The sequence below is a fragment of the Lissotriton helveticus genome, chromosome 2_1 (assembly GCF_964261635.1).
Source record: "Lissotriton helveticus chromosome 2_1, aLisHel1.1, whole genome shotgun sequence".
NCBI classification, from domain to species: domain Eukaryota; kingdom Metazoa; phylum Chordata; class Amphibia; order Caudata; family Salamandridae; genus Lissotriton; species Lissotriton helveticus.
The window spans coordinates 1,037,238,098-1,037,262,924 of record NC_136059.1 but is presented as its reverse complement, the minus strand read 5'-3'; the positions used below and the strand labels follow the sequence as shown (position 1 = coordinate 1,037,262,924).

The 24,827-nt window shown below is 43.9% G+C and overlaps 1 long non-coding RNA gene across 1 annotated transcript in view; it reads right to left on the bottom strand.

Annotated features, from left to right (window-relative positions):
• Positions 1-23,331, bottom strand: part of LOC144819584 (uncharacterized) — a 353,768-nt gene extending 330,437 nt beyond the window's left edge. Inside the window, exon 1 of the long non-coding RNA XR_013607454.1 lies at positions 23,241-23,331. This is a non-coding gene — a long non-coding RNA (uncharacterized LOC144819584). The remainder of the gene's footprint in view (positions 1-23,240) is intronic.
• Positions 23,332-24,827: the final 1,496 nt, after the last annotated feature.

Here is a 24,827-nt window from a genome sequence, read left to right as displayed (position 1 = left end):
ATCAACACACAACTCATAATTCCAATCCCTGTGTAATTACAGGTTTGCACAAAAACGAAATGTAATGACCCATCCACATCAGGGAATCGTTGACATTCCAGACCACCTTTGTCTTCATTGTTTATGAAGCAAGAACAGAACAAGATGTTTTGAAATGACTACTAGGGAGGCTTTATCCTCAAATGTTCCTTTTCTGTGTTTCACCGACATTCATTTCGCAGCAAATCTTCAAGATAGCTTTTGAAGCACTTCAGGAACAAGGATCTATTTAAAGGCAGACCGCGGGCACTGAGCCGATTTGCAATACACCTTCACGAGCACAGTGCGATCAGCTGAGGTAGAACAAGAGAATCCCCGGGAGCAAAGCCTGCCTCTGACTCCGGACAGAGGGGGGGGGGGAAGCAATCACAGCAACTAATTCCATTTCTAGCTCGCCTCAGAGAATGGCCCACCTTGAAAACATCTGTCTGCCCAACAAGTGGTGAGGGCATATTTTTGTGTGGTCGCCATACTGTGTGTGCCTCTGTGTGTGCCTCTGTTCTGTTTTATGCTGTTATCACATTATCAAAGTAATTGTGCTTATCTTCCACAGATGAAAATGCCTTGTTAGTTAGAAACAATGGGGCATATTAGCAAGAAGAGGCAATAATTTATCAATAGCCCAGGTTTGCAGGCATTTTTTTATTGCCGCCAATTGCTGGATTTCATCGCCGAGATAGCGCGTTATTAGCAACGCTTATCTCTAAGGCGTTAAAATCAAGCGATAATCTCGGTTAGCGAGACTTTTTTTATCGCTTCGCGGGCATTGATAATAGGGGGAAGTTGTGTTTGTGAATGTTTCTCTTTACTTTTAGTGAGGAACGCCTACTTTGCATGTCATTAGCGATAAATATTGCTGACATGCAAAGCGGCAAAAAAAGGGGCGCTATAAGCGACAGCTTGCTAATAGGGCGATAAAAATATTGCCGCTTTAGCGGCAAAAAGTGCCGCTAAAGCGGCGATACAGCCCTTGATAATATGCCCCGATATCATTTGCTTTATCGAAAAGCTGAAATAATTTCTATCGATACATTAGCATAATTTAGCACAACCTGAAACAAATTTCAACACACGGTAAGCAAAATAGGAAATGGCGAATGCGACAGACAAACCGCACCAAATCAAACCACCTCTTCTGCAAGCATTTTAATGGAACTGATATTTAAGTTATCATCACGGTTGGAGATGTGGTTAAGGTACTACCTTATCGTGGGAATGTCTTGTCTTTTGAGGTTTTGTCTTGTGCTGTAGGGTCTCCTAGGACTCCTATGAACTGAATCTTCCCTTTAGGTTTAGTGTGCTTCAGGGAGTTAATTATTACGGACACATTACATGGATGCTTAGTGCTGCCTCTCACATTATGCGCTGTTCACGTTCAGTGGTGTAATGCATAGTGATGTCTACAGCTATTAAGTGTGATATACAGTGTATCCACTCGTACAAATTCTTGCTACATGTTTCTCTTCATTAAGCAAAAGAATAAACATATTGCAGCTATTCTTCTAGCTAGGACATCATTACATTGATCAATTTTCTTCTCTTAGACCAAGAAACAGCAAATCAATCAAGCCAATATTCACTCTGCTCTTAATTAATAACAGCGAACTGATCCCTAATTTGCCATTGCAAGGTTATGTTGAGCACAATTAAAAAAATGCTTGCACTGAATCATCGTATGGAGCTATGGTTGGCCAACTTGATCATGTACCTGACATTTCAAACCCCCTGTGTAGTGGTGGAATTTTTTAAAGGGTAAGCACAAACAGTGCAGAGGGATGAAAAGTCACCTTTACATCTCAGGTTGTCTGAACCACAGAACCAGCGCTCCTACCACAATCACCCCTTACACAGATGCACATCAAGGATCTACTCTCCTACCTACCCTACTCAGATTAGTAAGTCACGCACTTGGGCCATAGGTAATGGGCCGGTGTCTGAGTAGCAGCTGTGGGCCGCTTTTTGGGCCAGACTGGTGGCCGATTTGGGCTGTGTCTGGTGTATTCAGATGCTGGCATAAGCCCAGTGGGGGCCTTAGCGGCCTTTCCGTAGGCAGTTGAGCCTCTATTACCTCGCTTTCGCGAACGGGGCAAAGGTGTCTTCTCTCGCTGGCCCTTCCCATCAATGTATGCAGATTGAGCAGGGGCAGAGGGTCAGAGCAGATGTGGCCTCACTTATATTCAAGTGTGGTTCACTAATCTGAACTAATCCATGCACAAAGAGCCTGGCAACATTTGTATTTTTTTTTATCTCACTGAAAATAAGGAAACATGCCTCTTTTAGAGAAACCCCCTCCTTCTTTTATAATACTTAAAACACTGAAGCAGTGTTTTGTGAAAATGCGCACTCTGCAAATGTGGGGCACTTTTGTTTTAGGGTGGGTCTAATTTTGATCCCAATCCAACCCTGTGTGCACCTGCAAAGGTTAAGCCATACCACACATTGATTTTCACTGAAAAACAAAAACAGGGATGGATGTAATGTTTGAGCTAGTTTTAGTCTCTATTCAGGAGTGCATCCCATTCCATATTTTTTGTCCACCATGCTACTTTAGATTAGACCCAGCCATATGCAATTCAGCCTTGATCCCACTCCAATAGGTACACTGATTTGCAAGAACAGTAACTACCTATCCCTATGCTAATTCTTTTTTATTTTCCCAGCTGAGGCATCTTCGCGCCAATGGGATAAAGAAATTGGGCCCACGTCAACCTCAAATACTTCTGTCAGGCATTAAGAAGGTCCCTGCCTAGACCCAAGGAGGATATTGAGGTTTTTGAGCAGTAAATCACGAGCTGGCTAAGGAAGGCCAGTAATGATCATGCTCCTCTCTATAGATCTAGACCATCAAAAACACATGAGGGTAACAGTAGCTAAACGAAAGCTCCGACAAGCAGAGAGGAAATGACAGTCTAAGTACTTGCCGGACTCAAAAATCGAGTATATTCAACATCTGAAAATCTATAAATCCCTCTTAAGGCAAACTAAAGGGAACTTTATTACAGGCAAAATCTTGACCGCCCCTAACAAATCTGAAGAGATATTTAAGTTTGTCTCAGACCTGTCCAACCCAGAGACAGTCACCCTCTCAGTCACTCCTACTCAAAATCTCTCTGCCTCACTCAACACCCTTTTTGTTAACAAAATTGAGGCTATTTAAAATAGCATTCCCCCGAACCGTCACACAATAAGCCACGATCGGGGTTGGGAATAGTCACACAATCCCTAGCTTCCCTCTAATATCGCAAGAGGACCTGGTCAGATTACTGACAAAAGTCAAACCAGGGTCACCAAATGATATTTGCCCACCAAAGGTCCTAAAAGCGGTATGTACCGGCATTGCAGACTTGGTACTGTCACTCATCAACCAGTCCATCAATTCGGGGCTGGTCCCCAGAGCTTTTAAGAGAGCAATTATTGTTCCCATACTAAAGAAAGTGGGAGCAGATCCCACAGATATGAAAATCTTTTGCCCGGTATCTCTCTTACCATTTTTGGCAAAAGTTCTGGAGGCACATGTAGCCCGCCATCTCTGCTCTTTCATTAAAGAATCAGAGTTCCTGGACTCAAGTCAGGTGGGATTTACGCCGGCGCATTCCACAGAGCCTGTGATCATGTCAGTTGTTGATGACATGCAGAAGGAAGCTGATAATGGCAATACTCAAGCCTTGATGCTACTGGACCAGTCTGCGGCTTTCGATACGGTCGACCATGCCATTTTGGCTGACTGGATCAGGGCCGCAGGGCTTCAAGACTCAGCTTTGAACTGGATCATGTTGTTTTTGAGTGAGAGATCCCAGTAAGCCAGGCTACCCCCCTTTGTGTCACCTGAGGTATAACTGAACTGCAGGGAATCTCAAGGTTCCTCTCTTTCTCCTCACTTCTTTAATATCTACATCTGCCCCTTGGTCAGGTTCCTTAAGATCAAAGACATAAACATCTTTAATGCGCTGATGATATGCAATTAATACTCACGATCAATGAAAGACCCACATCTAGACAAGTTTCAGGACATGATGCTGTTCATCCAGGATTGGATGAACAACAATCAGTTGAAGTTGAATTCCGACAAAACTGAGATAGTTATTACAAAAAGTAAGGTGGACCAATGGATTCCATCACTCTGGCCCATTGAGATGGGCCCCCCTCCCTCTACTAAAAAGGCAGTAAAAAGTCTTGGGGTCATCATTGATGAGGAGCTCTCATTTAAGCAGCAAGTAGGAGTTGTGACATCGGCAAGTTTCTGCCAACTGCGGCGTATAAAAAAGATAAGGACATTTCTTACCAAGGAGGCTTTGGCCCAAGTAATAATAGCCCTAGTCATGTCAAGAGTTGACTATGCCAACTCTCTTTACTTGGGTCTTCCCAAAGTCCTACTGCGCAGACTCCAGTTAATCCAAAACCAGGCCGCTTGGCTGATACATGATCTGCCTAAATATGGCCACATCTCCATAGTGACGAAGGACCTTCACTGGCTGCCAGTCGCACAGAGAACAATGTTCAAGGTGTGCTGCATGGTCTTTAAGGCCCTGTATCTGAACTGTCCTGCTTTCGTGAATTCACAGATCAGCAAGTATTGTCCTACCAGAGCAGTGAGATCTAGCCATCTACAGTATTTAGTGGTTCCTCCGTGTAAAAAACAGCAGACTGGTGGACGCAGTTTTTTCATAACTACCCCTCAAGCTTGGAATACTGGATCTGTGGTCCACTTGTAATTACTTTTTTATCACATAGGGGGAGAAGGAAAAGTCTGTGACCCTTTCAACTTCCTTGTTATCAATACCAAAAAAATCAATGGGGGGAAAAAGGATCACTTGTCCAGAGTAACCAGGGTTTTATATTCTAATCGTTTCCTGTTCCGTTAAAAAAATCCTCATTCACGTACCAAGGCTCGAATGGCGGTGTACCTTGATTCTCCGCCTTTGTTTTAGAGACGTGACAGCATCATCATTGGATTTAGTTGTATGCTTCCTCCACCCGGAGGTAACCACTGGTTAGTGCAGTAGCGATTAGAGAATATAAAAAAGTGGGGTGTTTCTATAAAAAGGCTTGTATGACCAGTTGGAGCAAATTTTAATTAATACTGGAGAAAAAGCCTGGTTAAAAGAATTGACTGCGTAGGAAGCTATATTTAGGGAGCTTCCGCACGAACTATTGTCCATAAAAAGATCGACATGTTTCAGCCAATAAATGCTCTTAAGGGGTCAGGTTGGCTTTCTTCAGGACCTAATAACTATAGTGAGTAAATAAGAAAAAGCAAAAAACATCCTTGTTCTGTAGGTTAAATCTTGAAAAAAAAATTGGATTGCGAAAGGCCTTTAAAGTACCTTTTGGTGTTCGTTCAGACACCTCCTCGGGCGTGCTGAGGGCGTATTGCCTACTCCTGTGCAGGTCCGACATGACTTGTGCTGCCTCTGCTTCTCAGACCCCCTGAGCAGTAGAGGCAGCACAAGTCGTGTCGGACCTGCACACTACACTACACTACACAAACACTACTACACTACCCTAAACCCTAAAACACTACACAAACAGTACTTCACTATCCTAAAACACTACACAAACACTACTATACTACACTAAACCCTAAAACACTACACTACCCTAAACCCTAAAACGCTACACTACACAAACACTACAACACTACCCTAAACCCTAAAACACTACACTACACAAACACTACTACACTACCCTAAACCCTAAAACACTACACTACACAATCATTACTACACTACCCTAAACCCTAAAACACTACACCACACAGACACTACTACACTACCTTAAAACCTAAATCACTACACTACACAAACACTACTATACTACCCTAAAACCTAAATCACTACAACAGTACCCTAAACCCTAATACACTACACTAAACAAACACTACAACACTACACTACAAAAAACCACGCAAATCTGTTAAAAAAAGCACACAAACGTTAGAACACTGCTTTTACACTACCCTAAACCCTACAAAAGTAACCCCCACCCCAAGCACAAACCCCCTTACCTCTCTCCTCTCCAGCATTGCTATCTCTCCTCCCGGTTCCTGCTTCCTCCTTCCTGCTTGGTGCACATCGTTGTGGGGAAACAGCCTAAGTTTCCTCACAATGACTTGGATAGTCTCCTCCGCCAATACACATTACATCGCATGCGTTGTAAAAGCGCATGCAATGTAAAAGTGTGCCTGTTTTACAAGCAGGAATAGATACCTTACTGCACAAAAACTATCCTAAGAAACGTATGCTGCAGAATGTAGCAAATGTAGAGATATGAAAATACAGGGATCATTTTAAATATGTATCCTTGTAATGCCTCTGTTGGGAAGGCATACAAAATTGCCAAAATTTAAGATATGCTGTCCTTATTTAATCAGGGAATGGCTCAAGTTTCAGGGCTGGATGCATAGGCATTTACACATTTACATTCATGTTGTTTGCAATTTTTCTAGCTGTATGTATGTTAGTATCAGTGTTAATGATGAGTAATTGTGTCTGACAAGTAGCAAGGCCTTGCATTGAGCTTACGTATTGCAAGGCAATGAAAGACAACACAAGCACTTAAGTCAACTTTATTGTGGCACTCAGAGGCACCTTGTGTAGCTCTGCATGGCATAGTAAACTTGGAGTAATGCAAGACAGCACAAGTTGCTGCCTTGTGTTGCCTTGCACTGAGAAGGGGATACACGGGTGGAGAGTTTTTGTTCTCACGCGTCCACCAATATTATTTGCCACTTTGACAGATGTAATTAGATTATTTAACCTGGGAATATGCCAAAATCCTACGCCATCCCATGTGAGCCTCAACAGGGTGGAATATGTTATAGTCTCTTGAAAGCTTCTTCTTGCTATGTGTGTTGCATTGGCAATACACATAGACATTGGAATAGGCCTCAGATGCTTTTTGTGTGCAGGAAGGTGTCCCTTTCTTCCCCCAAAACAATAATTTCTATGACATAGGAACCCTTGCACCATGGTGCAACAGTGCTCATATTGGGGTAAGGATGCTCACACTAAGCACATGTAATACGAGGGTGAAAAGGTACATAAAAGTTTGATCAGCTATTATACAATTCACACGATGAACTTGACTTCATGACCTGCATAGATACTTTCTTAGTACATGTGACCTTTGATGCAATTCTATTGTACAGGCAAACACACATGATTATCCAGCAATGAAGCACACTTGGGTGGTCCACTGAATACAGGAGAAGGGAAGTGGATGCAGTAAATGCTGAGTGACCATCAAAAAATCGTATGTGGCCTGTGTGGCCATAGATCACACTCATGCATACTGCATGTCATGTGCAATATTTAGAAACCGATATATATGTAGATGATTATCAATAATGGCATAGCCATGTAGGTCCCCTCAATCTAATAAACCAAGATTTTAAGTTTCCTGTCCCTTGAAATTAGATGTGGTCTGACAGTACCACTAAGTGATATTTAAGTGTTCATTACATTGTAAAGCAGGGAATGCATGTGTATACATACCAAGATGAACAATAATATTGAGCTCCAACTTCATTTGATACGACTAATACATTAATGTTTCTATATACTTTATGAGTAGCCAACAGGAATGCTTAAGCTAAAAAGTCATTTGTGGCACGCAAACTGCATTTTGAGAACAGCTGAAAGGTATTGAGGGCATTCCAAAGAATGGGAAGACTTTATGAGGATGAAAAGGCAAAAGGCACATGGGCCCACCCACCAAGCATACCAACCCCCTTTTATGTCAACGGACACTGTCACACCTCATGAAGGGAAGAAGGCCACCTACAAAAGCAGCCATGGTGCAGCCACTACAGCAGCACTGAAAACGGAACACAGCAAAGCACAGCAGCTAAGACTGACAATGATCAAATACATGAGACTGCAGCAGAGGACCATGAACATCCTCACAGGCCAGGTAGCAAAATGTACAACTCTCATGATTGAGAATAATAGCTTGCTACAGGGGTGCCTGCAAGTCCTGTCCAACAAATAACCTCGCTATGGACTCTCCCTCTTTCTACCTCTCTTAATGTTATCCCTCATGTTATATTTTGTATGTTGTTGTAGATAGATAGGGTTAGTATGTAAATAGATCTAGTTTAGGAGTAGTGTAAGTTAGTTAGTTATAGGTAGGCTAAGTTTTTTTGTAGTTTTAGATAGCTTGTATATTTTGTAGGGGGGATAATGTTAAATGTAGAGCTGAAAAAATAAAAAAACACACTCTGAAAAACTACTAGAAATTGTTTATGTTTAGTAATAAATGTTTAGTTAGGATATATGTATAGGCTTTAGCATTTTCAGTTTTCTGGTTGGCCCCCATTGTGGAGCCATAGACGACCCTGGGGACCGCCAACCATCAGGGCCTGCTCCCAGCAAAGTCTTGGGGTGCCCACCCTTGGGACTTTGCAGTTTGCTATCCCTAGCCGGGAGCGTCATAGCAAACAATGCTCTGCTTTCAGGAAGCAAGAGAATAAAAAATCCTCTTGCTTGCTAAAAGCAGAGCAGAATTGCTTTTGGACAGAGGGAGCAAAATGTTAGCAGCTCTCTCTGTCCAAAGGTAATGCCGGCTACCACAAGACGTAGGGATCTGGTATGATCCGTGCGGGCCTTGAGCCTCCCCCACGGCTCCCAACAGATAAGAGCGGGTGCCCTAGGTGGGACAAGGGCACCCACAGTAGAGGCCTAGTCCCAGGGGATGGGGTCACTGAGGCCAATATTGGCCTTGGAGGGGGCCCGCATGGCCCCAATTCTTTTTTTAAAAAGGGGCAGGGCCCGGGGCATGAGTCTCCAGGGCTGAAAATGGCCTGGGAGGGGGCTGCTCGGCCCACCCTCCCTTTTATAACAAAAAAAAAGAAAAGGTCAGGCCCCAGGCAATGGGGTCTCCGGGTCCAAATTCGGACCAGGAGGGAGGCCGGGCACCCGCTCCCTTTTTTCATAATTGTTTTGTAAAGGGGCAGGCCCCTGGGGATGGTGTCCCTGGTGCCGAAATAGGCCCAGGAGGGGGTAGCATGTCCCCTCTCCCCCATAGTTTTCAGTAAAAAATTGCAAATGCTGCGCCCTGGGGGATGGGGTCCCTGGGGCATAAAACGGACAAGGACAGGGGGGCCCCACAACGCCTTCCTAAAAAATAGAAAAAAATAATTTTGAAAAAGCTGGCAACTCAATAGAGACTCCGCCCCCTTTCTCCACCACACTGCAAATCCGCCTCCCAGCTTGCTGCTGGTTGGGGAATGAATTCTAGTTTACTCATGAGAGCCTCAAGACTGAAGTGGACTTCTTGTCCCAACCAGTAATACACCAGGAGGTGCGTTTGCACAGTGGCGGTGAAGGGGGGTGTAGCCTCTGATAACCTCTCAGCAATCCTGCTGTGTGGGACTTACTAGAGGTAACAGGAGAGGTAGTTGGCCCCGAAGGACGTCCTTTGTGGCCACCTACCCCTCCTGTTACCTTCAGTAAGTCCCACACAGCAGAATTGCTAAGAGGTCTTCGGAGGCCATGCCCTGATTCTCCACCGCTCCCCAAATGCAGCTCCTGGCGCATTACTGGTTGGGGGATGAAGTTCACTTTACTCCTGAGGGACCTTGGAGTCCTAGAAGCTCTCCTGGTGCCTCCTGTAAGTCCTACTCAGTGGGATTCCTGGGAGCTAGTTGGAGGCTATCCCCCTTTACCCACCAGTCTGCAAACGCGACTACTACTTACAAAAACCACAACAATTCACTGGAAAAAAAACTAAGATTACAGGGATGTTATAGTTAGGAATTAGCATTTAAAAAACCTTAGAAATTCACTAAAAACACCAAAGATTACAAGGATGTTATAGTTAAGAAATGTAAGTTGAAAAAAGTTAATTGAAAATGTTACAGGGACATTGTAGTTAGGCTCAGGTTTCACTTGTAAAAAAAAAAGTGAAATTCAGCAGTGCACTGCTTATGACCTCCCATATTGCATCATTCATGACATGGTAAGTTACATCACTGATGACATCACTGCTGACATCTCAAATGACATCTCTGATGATAGTGACTGTGAATTTTTTTAAAAAAGTTTATGAACATTAAAGATATATACCAAGGTGTGTTGGTGAATCAGTTGGTGTATCAGTACCTGTATAGATGATTCAGTGGGTGAATGACTGACTGACTGTATGTGTGAGTTATTAGGTGTCTCAATGAACATATGGGTGAGTGACTGGCTATGTGAATGTCTGTATCAGTCTGTCAGTTGGTGTCAAACCAACATGTCTCACATTTCCAAATCTTCACACCACAGGGATACATCATAATGGTTAATAGCCATTATACAGTTTATGAGAACATTAGTGCTAACTGAAGTTCCACACACTTACCTGCACTGGAGTCATAACTTTCACATTGATTTCTGAATAGAGTTGAAAATTCGATCAGATGTAACACTTTACACAACAATCAGAGTTATTTTACTTTCAGATGCATAGAGATTCAACTTGAAGTTTATTTTGTTGAGGTAAATAGGAAGGCCATGTTCCCTCACTTACCATCAATGCAAATTGAAAGAACGGACAGTGACCCCAATGCCCTGGAACTGACCTATACCTTGTATGTGGGGGAGGTTAACTCCCATGGATCGGATAATGGCAAGGCGGGTCTCCAACTTGAAAATAATCGGAGAAAAGTTAAATGGGAGAAAATGGTTAATAATCCAGATAGAATACCCCGGCTATACGAAAGGATAATACCATTCCTAGAGAGAGCCTTTCAGCTAGGAAGTGAAGCTTCCGATGAAACCACCAGAGGCTATCTCGCACAAATACATGCAGATACTATTTCCACCCTAGAACAGGATCTGTTCTCATCTGTAGGGAAAAGGACAGGCCCCATATCTAAGTCATCATGGTATAATGCCGCTTGTAGGGATGCTAAGACTCTCCTGCTACTTGCTATAAAGGGACGCCTAAACCGCGAAATAATCCGCGACAGGAGAAGATCATACAAAATCCTTCTCGCAAATGCGCGGGCTGAATGGGACCAAAATTATTGGGAGAATCTCACTAAGGCACTAACAACTAGAGATTCTCGTAGATTTTGGCGCATAGTAGCTAATGGTACGGAGGATTTAGCCTCCGCCATAGAGCCCAACATAGCTGAATCGGCATGGCAGAACCACTTTGAGACATTATACGCGCTAGGGGGGGAAGACCAAAACGGTGATGGTATTTTAAACACAACTAGTTCCACCGGGGCTGCTTTCACTGAAAAAGAGGTGAGGGAGGCCATTAAAAACCTAGCTGCAGGAAAAGCCCCGGGCCTCGATGGAGTCCCTGGGGATCTCTTCAAACAGGAACCGAGGATATGGTCACCATACCTCACACTGATATTTAATGCAATTTTGGGGGGAATAGAGGTGCCCGATACTTGGCGGGGAGCAGAGGTGGTCCCAATTTATAAAAAGGGATCCCCCCTGCTTCCCGCGAACTATCGCCCTATCAGTCTCATTGACATCTCACAAAAACTTTTCGGTAGACTGATTTTGAATAGATTGCAGGCATGGATAGAAGAGATGAACATTCTATCTCCCTACCAGGCAGGATTTAGGCAGGGTGTGTCAACCATAGATCAAATAGTTAGACTAAATCTCCTCTACTGGAGAACAGCTGTAATCGAGGGCGGAAGTCTCTACACCATCTTTGTAGATCTACGCGCAGCCTTCGATTTGGTACCCAGAAAGAGGCTGTGGAAAGTGATGGCGGAGCTAAACGTCCCAGGTGATATATTGGCAATCCTAATGAGGCTCCACCACAATAATTATGCCCGTGTAAGATGTGGCAAAGGAGGCAAGTTAACCAAAAGATTCCCCGTTCGCAGAGGGGTAAGACAGGGTTGTGTGTTAGCTCCGACCCTGTTCTGCCTCTTCGTGAACGGGGTGATTGCCCACCTAAATAGGATCGCCAATATTGATGCACCAAAGCTGACAGGCAGCAGGGTGCCTGCAATTATGTTTGCAGATGACACCCTGCTACTGTCTAAATCCCCCATGGGGATTCAACGCATCCTGGACGGTTTCTTAGAATTTTGCTCTGAACACGGTTTAGAAATAAACCCACAAAAAACTAAATTTATGATCTTAAACCCTAACCCGCAAAATCGAGTCCCACCAAGGATAGGTTCTGTTCAACTAGAACGTGTGCGCAGCATTGAATACTTGGGGATCACTTTAAACAAACATTTAATGTGGACGAGTCACCAGACTAAAGTGTCCATCAAACTGGCACAGTTGGCGGGTGGCATAATGCGTCTGGCGAATAAATCTTTCTATCGCCCACTAACCCCAATTATGCACATCTAAAAAATTCAAGCACGGGCGGGTGTCACATATGGGGCAGAACTGTGGGGTCACTCTCAATCACACAACTTACAGTCCACAGAAAATAAATTTTTGAGGCAGGTTGTTGCCCTTCCCCAGAGCACCCCCCTATTCCCCCTCAGACTAGACCTGGGAATCCGTCCAATAATAGAGGAGCTGGGACTCAAACCCCTAACTTTCTGGAGGCGGTTGTGGTGTAGCCCTGACCTCACAAACTATAGAGAGGAACTTCAGGAATTTTTGGAGCTACGGAACGCCAATAGGATCCCTTGGATGACCTATGTCAAGGGAATGCTAGAGGAGATAGGATACCCGGAATTATGGACGGATCCTGCAAACTCTTGTACAAAGATTCCAAAAAAGGCATTAGTGAGAGCATATTACGAACTGATGCTCACAAGAGCTATTAATGCTACGCGTGAAGGATCCTTGACACACTTGTTCCTGAAAGTGAAAGACTCTTATTGCCTTGAAAGCACTCTAGACGCAATCTCACCTGTAATAACGAGAAAACTATTTTTACAATGGAGATATGGATGCCTTCCACTAGCTTCATTTACAGCGTCATGGCAATCTCGCTCTAATGTGGCAACTTGTCCAATATGTGCTTACCAGAAGGAGGACGACGTGCACGCTGTCTTTTTTTGTAAAGGCTACGAGAGGAGTAGGAAATACTGGTTAGTCCCGCTACTTAGGAATTTGGGCTTCAGATCTTTTCAACCAGCCTACAGAGTTTTAAAATCTGACCTCTCTCCCACTCTAGTTTTCGCCTTATCGAAATTTTTGACTTCAATGTGGTACATCCGAACCCGAGCGATGAAAAGACTGGTGTAGAAGGAAAAAACAAAAAGGAAAGAAGGACTAGTTGAATGAAATATATTGGATTATTTTACGATTCGTTTAAACCATTTTAAATATTGGATCACTTCATGTTTAATAAGCTTTTAAGTTGTATATATGCTATGTGTCTTTTATAATCTGTGATCGAAATAAAGATTTTTGAAATGAAAAATGCATAACATTTTGATCATAAACTCGTCAACCAGTATGTTTGGTCTTAAAAATACATCATTACTTGTGCCATTGTAGATGTGTGACACATATGAATGTACTGACGTTTTCTGTATCCTGAATGAGCTGTGTCTGTGTCTGTTTTATACATGAGACATTTGTGAAGATATAACATAATCCTGCACACACATGCAAGCCTGCACTGCTGGTACCCCTTCAATTTGGTGGATGTATGTAATAACTAGGCAGATTACAATCAAGGCTCCCTGTTTTCTGTTTTTATGGATTTTGACAGATAAATACAGACAGAAAACAATGTGTTTTCTGCCTGCATTTATTTTTAAAAGTGGATAAATACAGAACACTGTGCTTCTTTTAAGTAATTCTCAGTGCAGTCTTTCATGAATTATAGGCCAGCAGCTGAGCAGATGGACAGCAAGGGAAATTAAAAAACAGGATGAAATTTCTTTAAATAACAATATGTCACATACATGTATGGTATAATGCTAGTATTTACCATTGAATGTACTGTTATGTAATATTTGGCAGCTTAAATAGCTAAAAAACAACAGACATAGTATGAGTGCACGTCTATCAGTTAAATAGATAAGGAAATGTAGTTTTACAACTTCTTATATAAGAAAAACACAAAATAAATATGGATACAGATAATTAATTACAATGCACCACAGGTGACTGGTATATGGATTATGGGCCTTTATCACAGTTTTTGGTATGATGTTTACACTCTGGGCCACATTTATCTAGGCCCTGTGTTTCCCTTGTGTCACACAAGGTGATAAGGGCAATACAACCCCTTGGGTGCGATTTATTATGCCAATCAGAGCCACCTTGCATAGCTCTCTGTGATATACTAAATTTGTTGTAAATCAAGGCAGTGCAAGTCACTGCCATGTGTTACTCTGCTCTGGGAAGGCATTACATGGCTACAGCGTGGGTGTTCATAAACATCCACTCATGGATTTAAGTGGATTCCCAGATTTACAAAGACTTGTTAACCTGGGAATGTGTCAAAATACTACGCCTTCCCATGTGAGGCATAACAAGGAGACACATCTTTATTTTTCCTTGTTATTTCCTCTTTTTAATGTGTTGCATTCTGCAGCACACACTGAGAAAGGAAAATGCCTCTAAGGATTCTTTGCAGTAAGGTGACCCTTCTTGCACAAAAACAATCCTGCCTGTAACACAGGCACCATTGTACTATAGTGAAAGGGTGGCTGCATTAGTGCTAGGCTTCACACAGTGCAACAGCACACAGAGAGAGCAGAAATGCTCCATATTTTTAGGGCTCGGGCCTACGCCTCCACGAAGTGGGGGGCGGAGCTTGCGAGCTCTTATGCGTTAAAAAAAAAAAAGAATTCAGAAAGGGGTCCGGCTGGCACATTCCTTAGTTTTTTATGGCATCTGCCTAGTGATTCGTCTTCGCTGTGCTGTGTATTTAGTAGCGTTGACGTGATAGGCTATATGTAATTTACGCGTGCCCGATGTGGCATATTTTCGGCGGTTTCGCGCACGGCAGACTTATTAATCTTAATTAGGAGCTGTCAGAGTGCCCGTGTAATGCAATCCAGATGGTGCGAGCGCGTTCACCATTGCATTGCATACAAAAAAGTCATCTGATCTCTTCAGTGAGTGTCCGCATGCGCTGTACGGGGCATCTTTTTCCAGGCGCGAGGGGTCTTTGTAAAATCGTAGACTGCGCCTCGTTCCCCGCAAATCTAGACGGCCAGCGCTCTAACCAAATATGCGACAAAAATAACCCGGATGACAGGGAAATGTGTTCACATCACTGGTCGTGTAAATGTAACAGTGCGTTTTTATTTCGGAGGAGCCGGTCGCATTTCTTGTCACCTGACAAAGGCTTTGCTGCCTCAACGACACGTCCTAAATGTCAAAATTGCGCCACAGCACAATGAGGCGCTGTGTCCCCCTCTCAAAGCGTCTAATGTGCTGCAGCCAAATGACCTATTTTTATGGGGCGGCCAAGAGGGTCGTGCTGCAGCCGCCCCTCGGTTAACGTGCTAACATTACAAGCCTCACATCCTCATGGCAAGTAATGCGCGTCCATGTTTTAAAACCGAAAAAAAACTCAAAATGTAAACGAAGATCTTGCCCTGTGAATTAATTTGTTCCCATCTTAGACTTCAAGAGACAGCATCCAACAGAGAATCAAAACAAGCATTGTCAAGCGCAACAGGTCTAGTCTTGCAAGCCTGCCCTTATTTATTTTTTTGGTAGCAAATGCAATAGACATTACAGTTTTAAAAGTGAAAATAGTAAAATTGCAAGTTGGGAAGCTACAGGACCCTCACAGAACAAATAAAATAGAAATGAAAGACATATTGGCCCGTCAAGCCCTGGTGCATGTGGTCATTCTCAGTGTACAACTGTCAATGGATGAAAAGTGGGAGACCTATTACCCCACGGTGTATGCTACGGTGGGCGGAAGCAAAACGAGAGTAACAATGTAACAGGCCACTGGATGAAGAGGGCAGATCCAAAGACTTTATGTATTTACATATGTATTTAAAAGTGTTTTTAAATAACACGAAAGACGATTCTAAGGCAGACCTAAAAATGTGTTGTGTGCAAGGACAGCAATATAAAGAGGCTGTGGGTTCATGACTTTACGTACGTTTTTCACACACACACAGTAGTGAGGGCAGAGTAGCGATGACAGTGCATATGTACAGGCTAGTGAAGCCAATGCATATCTACAGGCTAGCGATGACAGTGCATATCTACAGGCTAGCGATGACAGAGCATATCTACAGGCTAGCGATGACAGAGCATATCTACAGGCTAGCGATGACAGTGCATATCTACAGGCTAGCGATGACAGTGCATATCCACAGGCTAGTGAAGCCAATGCATATCTACAGGCTAGCGATGACAATGCATATCTACAGGCTAGCGATGACAGAGCATATCTACAGGCTACCGATGACAGTGCATATCTACAGGCTTGTGAAGCCAATGCATATCTACAGGCTAGCGATGACAGTGCATATCTACAGGCTAGCGATGACAGAGCATATGTACAGGCTAGCGATGACAGTGCATATCTACAGGCTAGTGAAGCCAATGCATATCTACAGGCTAGCGATGACAGTGCATATCTACAGGCTAGCGATGACAGAGCATATCTACAGGCTAGCGATGACAGTGCATATCTACAGGCTAGCGATGACAGTGCATATCTACAGGCTAGTGAAGCCAATGCATATCTACAGGCTAGCGATGACAGTGCATATCTACAGGCTAGCGATGACAGAGCATATCTACAGGCTAGCGATGACAGTGCATATCTACAGGCTAGCGATGACAGTGCATATCTACAGGCTAGCGATGATAATGCATATCTACAGGCTAGCGATGACAGCGCATATCTACAGGATAGCAATGACAGCGCATATCTACAGGCTAGTGAAGCCAATGCATATCTACAGGCTAGCGATGACAGTGCATATCTACAGGCTAGTGAAGCCAATGCATATCTACAGGCTAGCGATGACAGTGCATATCTACAGGCTAGCGATGACAGAGCATATCTACAGGCTAGCGATGACAGTGCATATCTACAGGCTTGTGAAGCCAATGCATATCTACAGGCTAGCGATGACAGTGCATATCTACAGGCTAGCGATGACAGAGCATATCTACAGGATAGCAATGACAGCGCATATCTACAGGCTAGCGATGACAGTGCATATCTACAGGCTAGCAATGACGGTGCATATCTACAGGCTAGCGATGATAATGCATATCTACAGGCTAGCGATGACAGCGCATATCTACAGGATAGCAATGACAGCGCATATCTACAGGCTAGTGAAGCCAATGCATATCTACAGGCTAGCGATGACAGTGCATATCTACAGGCTAGTGAAGCCAATGCATATCTACAGGCTAGCGATGACAATGCATATCTACAGGCTAGCGATGACAGAGCATATCTACAGGCTAGCGATGACAGTGCATATCTACAGGCTAGCGATGACAGTGCATATCTACAGGCTAGCGATGATAATGCATATCTACAGGGTAGCGATGACAGCGCATATCTACAGGATAGCAATCACAGCGCATATCTACAGGCTAGCGATGACAGTGCATATCTACAGGCTAGCGATGATGGTGCATATCTACAGGCTAGCGATGACAGTGCATATCTACAGGCTAGTGAAGCCAATGCATATCTACAGGCTAGCGATGACAGTGCATATCTACAGGCTAGCGATGACAGAGCATATCTACAGGCTAGCGATGACAGTGCATATCTACAGGCTAGCGATGACAGTGCATATCTACAGGCTAGTGAAGCCAATGCATATCTACAGGCTAGCGATGACAGTGCATATCTACAGGCTAGTGAAGCCAATGCATATCTACAGGCTAGCGATGACAGTGCATATCTACAGGCTAGTGAAGCCAATGCATATCTACAGGCTAGCGATGACAGTGCATATCTACAGGCTACCGATGACAGAGCATATCTACAGGCTAGCGATGACTGCATATCTACAGGCTAGCGATGATAATGCATATCTACAGGCTAGCGATGACAGCGCATATCTACAGGATAGCAATGACAGTGCATATCTACAGGCTAGCGATGACAGTGCATATCTACAGGCTAGCGATGACGGTGCATATCTACAGGCTAGTGAAGCCAATGCATATCTACAGGCTAGCGATGACAGCGATGACAGTGCATATCTACAGGCTAGTGAAGCCAATGCATATCTACAGGCTAGCGATGACAGTGCATATCTACAGGCTAGCGATGACAGAGCCTATCTACAGGCTAGTGATGACAGTGCATATCTACAGGCTAGCGATGATAATGCATATCTACAGGCTAGCGATGACAGCGCATATCTACAGGATAGCAATGACAGCGCATATCTACAGGCTAGCGATGACAGTGCATATCTACAGGCTAGCGATGACAGAGCATATCTACAGGCTAGCGATGACAGTGCATATCTACAGGCTTGTGAAGCCAATGCATATCTACAGGCTAGCGATGACAGTGCATATCTACAGGCTAGCGATGACAGAGCATATCTACAGGATAGCAATGACAGCGCATATCTACAGGCTAGCGATGACAGTGCATATCTACAGGCTAGCGATGACGGTGCATATCTACAGGCTAGCGATGATAATGCATATCTACAGGCTAGCGATGACAGCGCATATCTACAGGATAGCAATGACAGCGCATATCTACAGGCTAGTGAAGCCAATGCATATCTACAGGCTAGCGATGACAGTGCATATCTACAGGCTAGTGAAGCCAATGCATATCTACAGGCTAGCGATGACAATGCATATCTACAGGCTAGCGATGACAGAGCATATCTACAGGCTAGCGATGACAGTGCATATCTACAGGCTAGCGATGACAGTGCATATCTACAGGCTAGCGATGATAATGCATATCTACAGGCTAGCGATGACAGCGCATATCTACAGGCTAGCGATGACTGCATATCTACAGGCTAGCGATGATAATGCATATCTATAGGCTAGCGATGACAGCGCATATCTACAGGATAGCAATGACAGTGCATATCTACAGGCTAGCGATGACAGTGCATATCTACAGGCTAGCGATGATGGTGCATATCTACAGGCTAGTGAAGCCAATGCATATCTACAGGCTAGCGATGACAGTGCATATCTACAGGCTAGTGAAGCCAATGCATATCTACAGGCTAGCGATGACAGTGCATATCTACAGGCTAGCGATGACAGAGCATATCTACAGGCTAGCGATGACAGTGCATATCTACAGGCTAGCGATGACAGTGCATATCTACAGGCTAGCGATGATAATGCATATCTACAGGCTAGCGATGACAGCGCATATCTACAGGATAGCAATGACAGCGCATATCTACAGGCTAGTGAAGCCAATGCATATCTACAGGCTAGTGATGACAGTGCATATCTACAGGCTAGTGAAGCCAATGCATATCTACAGGCTAGCGATGACAGTGCATATCTACAGGCTAGCGATGACAGAGCATATCTACAGGCTAGCGATGACAGTGCATATCTACAGGCTTGTGAAGCCAATGCATATCTACAGGCTAGCGATGACAGTGCATATCTACAGGCTAGCGATGACAGAGCATATCTACAGGATAGCAATGACAGCGCATATCTACAGGCTAGCGATGACAGTGCATATCTACAGGCTAGCGATGACGGTGCATATCTACATGCTAGCGATGATAATGCATATCTACAGGCTAGCGATGACAGCGCATATCTACAGGATAGCAATGACAGCGCATATCTACAGGCTAGTGAAGCCAATGCATATCTACAGGCTAGCGATGACAGTGCATATCTACAGGCTAGTGAAGCCAATGCACATATACAGGCTAGCGATGACAATGCATATCTACAGGCTAGCGATGACAGAGCATATATACAGGCTAGCGATGACAGTGCATATCTACAGGCTAGCGATGACAGTGCATATCTACAGGCTAGTGAAGCCAATGCATATCTACAGGGTAGCGATGACAGCGCATATCTACAGGATAGCAATGACAGCGCATATCTACAGGCTAGCGATGACAGTGCATATCTACAGGCTAGCGATGACGGTGCATATCTACAGGCTAGTGAAGCCAATGCATATCTACAGGCTAGCGATGACAGTGCATATCTACAGGCTAGCGATGACAGAGCATATCTACAGGCTAGCGATGACAGCGCATATCTACAGGCTAGCGATGACAGTGCATATCTACAGGCTAGTGAAGCCAATGCATATCTACAGGCTAGCGATGACAGTGCATATCTACAGGCTAGCGATGACAGTGCATATCATCAGGCTAGCGATGACAGTACACATCTACAGGCTAGTGATGACAATGCATATTTATGGGCTAGCGATGACAATGCATATCTACAGGCTAGCGATGACAGTGCATATAGGCTAGCAATGACAGTGCATAATTACAGGCCAGTGATGACACTTCATATCTACAGGATACCGATGACAGTGCATATCTACAGGCTAGCGATAACAGTGCATATCTACAGGCTAGCGATGACAATGCATATCTACAGGCTATGGATGACAGAGCATATCTACAGGCTAGCGATGACAGTGCATATCTACAGGCTTGTGAAGCCAATGCATATCTACAGGCTAGCGTTGACAGTGCATAGCTACAGGCTAGCGATGACAGAGCATATCTACAGGCTAGCGATGACAGTGCATATCTACAGGCTAGTGAAGCTAATGCATATCTACAGGCTAGCGATGACAGTGCATATCTACAGGCTAGCGATAACAGTGCATATCTACAGGCTAGCGATGACAATGCATATCTACAGGCTATGGATGACAGAGCATATCTACAGGCTAGCGATGACAGTGCATATCTACAGGCTTGTGAAGCCAATGCATATCTACAGGCTAGCGATGACAGTGCATAGCTACAGGCTAGCGATGACAGAGCATATCTACAGGCTAGCGATGACAGTGCATATCTACAGGCTAGTGAAGCTAATGCATATCTACAGGCTAGCGATGACAGTGCATATCTACAGGCTAGCGATAACAGTGCATATCTACAGGCTAGCGATGACAATGCATATCTACAGGCTATGGATGACAGAGCATATCTACAGGCTAGCGATGACAGTGCATATCTACAGGCTTGTGAAGCCAATGCATATCTACAGGCTAGCGATGACAGTGCATAGCTACAGGCTAGCGATGACAGAGCATATCTACAGGCTAGCGATGACAGTGCATATCTACAGGCTAGTGAAGCTAATGCATATCTACAGGCTAGCGATGACAGTGCATATCTACAGGCTAGCGATAACAGTGCATATCTACAGGCTAGCGATGACAATGCATATCTACAGGCTATGGATGACAGAGCATATCTACAGGCTAGCGATGACAGTGCATATCTACAGGCTTGTGAAGCCAATGCATATCTACAGGCTAGCGATGACAGTGCATAGCTACAGGCTAGCGATGACAGAGCATATCTACAGGCTAGCGATGACAGTGCATATCTACAGGCTAGTGAAGCTAATGCATATCTACAGGCTAGCGATGACAGTGCATATCTACAGGCTAGCGATGACAGAGCATATCTACAGGCTAGCGATGACAGCGCATATCTACAGGCTAGCGATGACAGTGCATATCTACAGGCTAGTGAAGCCAATGCATATCTACAGGCTAGCGATGACCGTGCATATCTACAGGCTAGCGATGACAGAGCATATCTAAAGGCTAGCGATGACAGTGCATATCTACAGGCTAGCGATAACAGTGCATATCTACAGGCTAGCGATGACAATGCATATCTACAGGCTAGGGATGACAGAGCATATCTACAGGCTAGCGATGACAGTGCATATCTACAGGCTTGTGAAGCCAATGCATATCTACAGGCTAGCGATGACAGTGCATATCTACAGGCTAGCGATGACAGAGCATATCTACAGGCTAGCGATGACAGTGCATATCTACAGGCTAGTGAAGCCAATGCATATCTACAGGCTAGCGATGACAGTGCATATCTACAGGCTAGCGATGACAGAGCATATCTACAGGCTAGCGATGACAGTGCATATCTACAGGCTAGCGATGACAGTGCATATCTACAGGCTAGTGAAGCCAATGCATATCTACAGGCTAGCGATGACCGTGCATATCTACAGGCTAGCGATGACAGAGCATATCTACAGGCTAGCGATGACAGTGCATATCTACAGGCTAGCGATGACAGTGCATATCTACAGGCTAGCGATGACAATGCATATCTACAGGCTAGCGATGACAGAGCATATCTACAGGCTAGCGATGACAGTGCATAACTACAGGCTAGTGAAGCCAATGCATATCTACAGGCTAGCGATGACAGTGCATATCTACAGGCTAGCGATGACAGAGCATATCTACAGGCTAGCGATGACAGTGCATATCTACAGGATAGCGATGACAGTGCATATCTACAGGCTAGCGATGATAATGCATATCTACAGGCTAGCGATGACAGCGCATATCTACAGGATAACAATGACAGCGCATATCTACAGGCTAGTGAAGCCAATGCATATCTACAGGCTAGCGATGACAGTGCATATCTACAGGCTAGCGATGACAGAGCATATCTACAGGCTAGCGATGACAGTGCATATCTACAGGCTAGCGATGATAATGCATATCTACAGGCTAGCGACGACAGCGCATAGCTACAGGATAGCAATGACAGCGCATATCTACAGGCTAGCGATGACAGTGCATATCTACAGGCTAGCGATGATGGTGCATATCTACAGGCTAGTGAAGCCAATGCATATCTACAGGCTAGCGATGACAGTGCATATCTACAGGCTAGCGATGACAGTGCATACACTCACAAGGAGACCACAGGCAGCTGAGGTGCAATCTTCTCCCACTCACAAGAACGACATCACAGGCAGCAGCAGTGCAAGCTTCTTACACTCACAAGGAGACCACAGGCAGCAGAGGTGCAAGCTTCTCACACTCACAAGAAGGACATCACAGGCAAGTGGTGCAATATTCTCACACTCACAAGGAGATCACTGGCAGTACACACCACATGAACACACTCCATAACACATAGCAACAATACATTGGCATTTACAATGCCATTAGCTCAAACTCAAATAAATCCGAGCCCGATTGCATTTCTAATGCTTGTTGTAAAGCTGCCTTGTGTTACATGACAGTTTAGTAAATGTGCCCCAATGTTTGTAAGTGATCACATCAGCAATTTAAACATATATTACATGCATTATGTTATCACTCACCCTCTACATCTTGTTGTTCCTCTATGTCAGTGCTGTCCTTACCCTCAACTCTGGCAACCAACTCAGTTCAAGGTCAAGGTCAAGGAAAGCTTTATTCGATTGCCATATAAAACAATCATAAAAGCACAGAAAATAGGACAACGATTATTTCATAGATTAAAATAGCAAACAGAAAAAAAATATCATACATAAAAAATGGCATAAATTGAACATTATGACTTTAGTAATATTTCAAGTTACAGATAAAAGAGATTAAATAGTCATACATTTCCTTTGACTTAAGACTTGTTTAAAAAAAGTTACAACCCTAAAAACATGGTGCACATTGTCCAAGAGTTGTAATACAAAGAAAGCCAGTTGGCATTGCCCGAACCCCAGTTTTTTCAAAATCGGTAATAAACAAACTTTCCTCGCATCAAGATAAAATTTACAAAAAAGAACTACATGTATCGTGGACTGTGCTGAATGATTATCACAAGTACACGTATCAAGATCTTGTGCCCAGTCGTTCATTTTGGGAGTGGTAACGAGTCTGTGGAAAACCCACAGCCTGAATGTAGTCAGTAAAAATCTATCAAAGACACCTGATACAAACATAAAATAGGGTTGAATATTAAAAGTGGTTAAAATCAACTGGTTATACATAACGGTTGGCTTTGTAATCTCTGAGGATACTCTAATAGTATCCAGTAGCATCAGAGCCTCCTTTTTTAAGTCCTTCCTCGTTATGTCAATGGTTTTTGGATTAGTAAAATATTCTAAGTGACCTAAATCTTGTAAAAAGTTCCTAACTTATCTCACCCATGGAATCTTTAGGGTCCCTTCTCAGTTGGAATGAGTGATTCCACCTGCTCCTTCAGTGGGTTCAGCTCCTCCTAGACATCCGGTCCTAATTACAGCCTTAAGGTTCCAGGCTAGTTTTTTTTAGTCATGCGTTTGTGATAATTCCACCTTTCTTTTCGTCATTCTACTACAGTCCTTCTTGTTGGTGGCACACAGTTGACCTTGTCCATATTGCTTGCCATAAAGCACCCTTCTTGGGTAATGCTTAAAAAGGTGACAAACAAAAGGTGCTCTATTTTGTCACCTTACTTATCAATATTTGGTGTTCCTTCTCTGTGATGTTTAGCTTCCTCTTCCCTTTGTCCTGGATATCTGGACCATTTTCAGGATAGGTACCCTCCTGCCTTCCTGAAGCTTCTTCCATGACTCCATGACAATGGAGCTAGTGTGTTAGAACAAACAATTACTTGACACTGCATGTTTTTTTTAACGTTCACACTATGCAATAGCCTCCTGCATGATGCAAATCTGACTTGCAGCACAAAAAGGTATGTTGCATCATGCTAAGTCAGCTTTGCGTCACTCAAGTAGTAGTTGCTTTACGGTGCAGCATCTCTCATCCTTGCATTATGGTGTGCTGTATAGTAAATAAGGCACATTCATGATGCACAATGGCGCAGTGCAGCTCAACACATTCTCATGCAATACTGTGCAACACAGCTCTGCACGAGTCTTGATAAATCTGGGCTTCGATTTCTAGCTGTTCATGAAGGAGCAGGATTGAGAGTTCTGGAACTGAGGCTG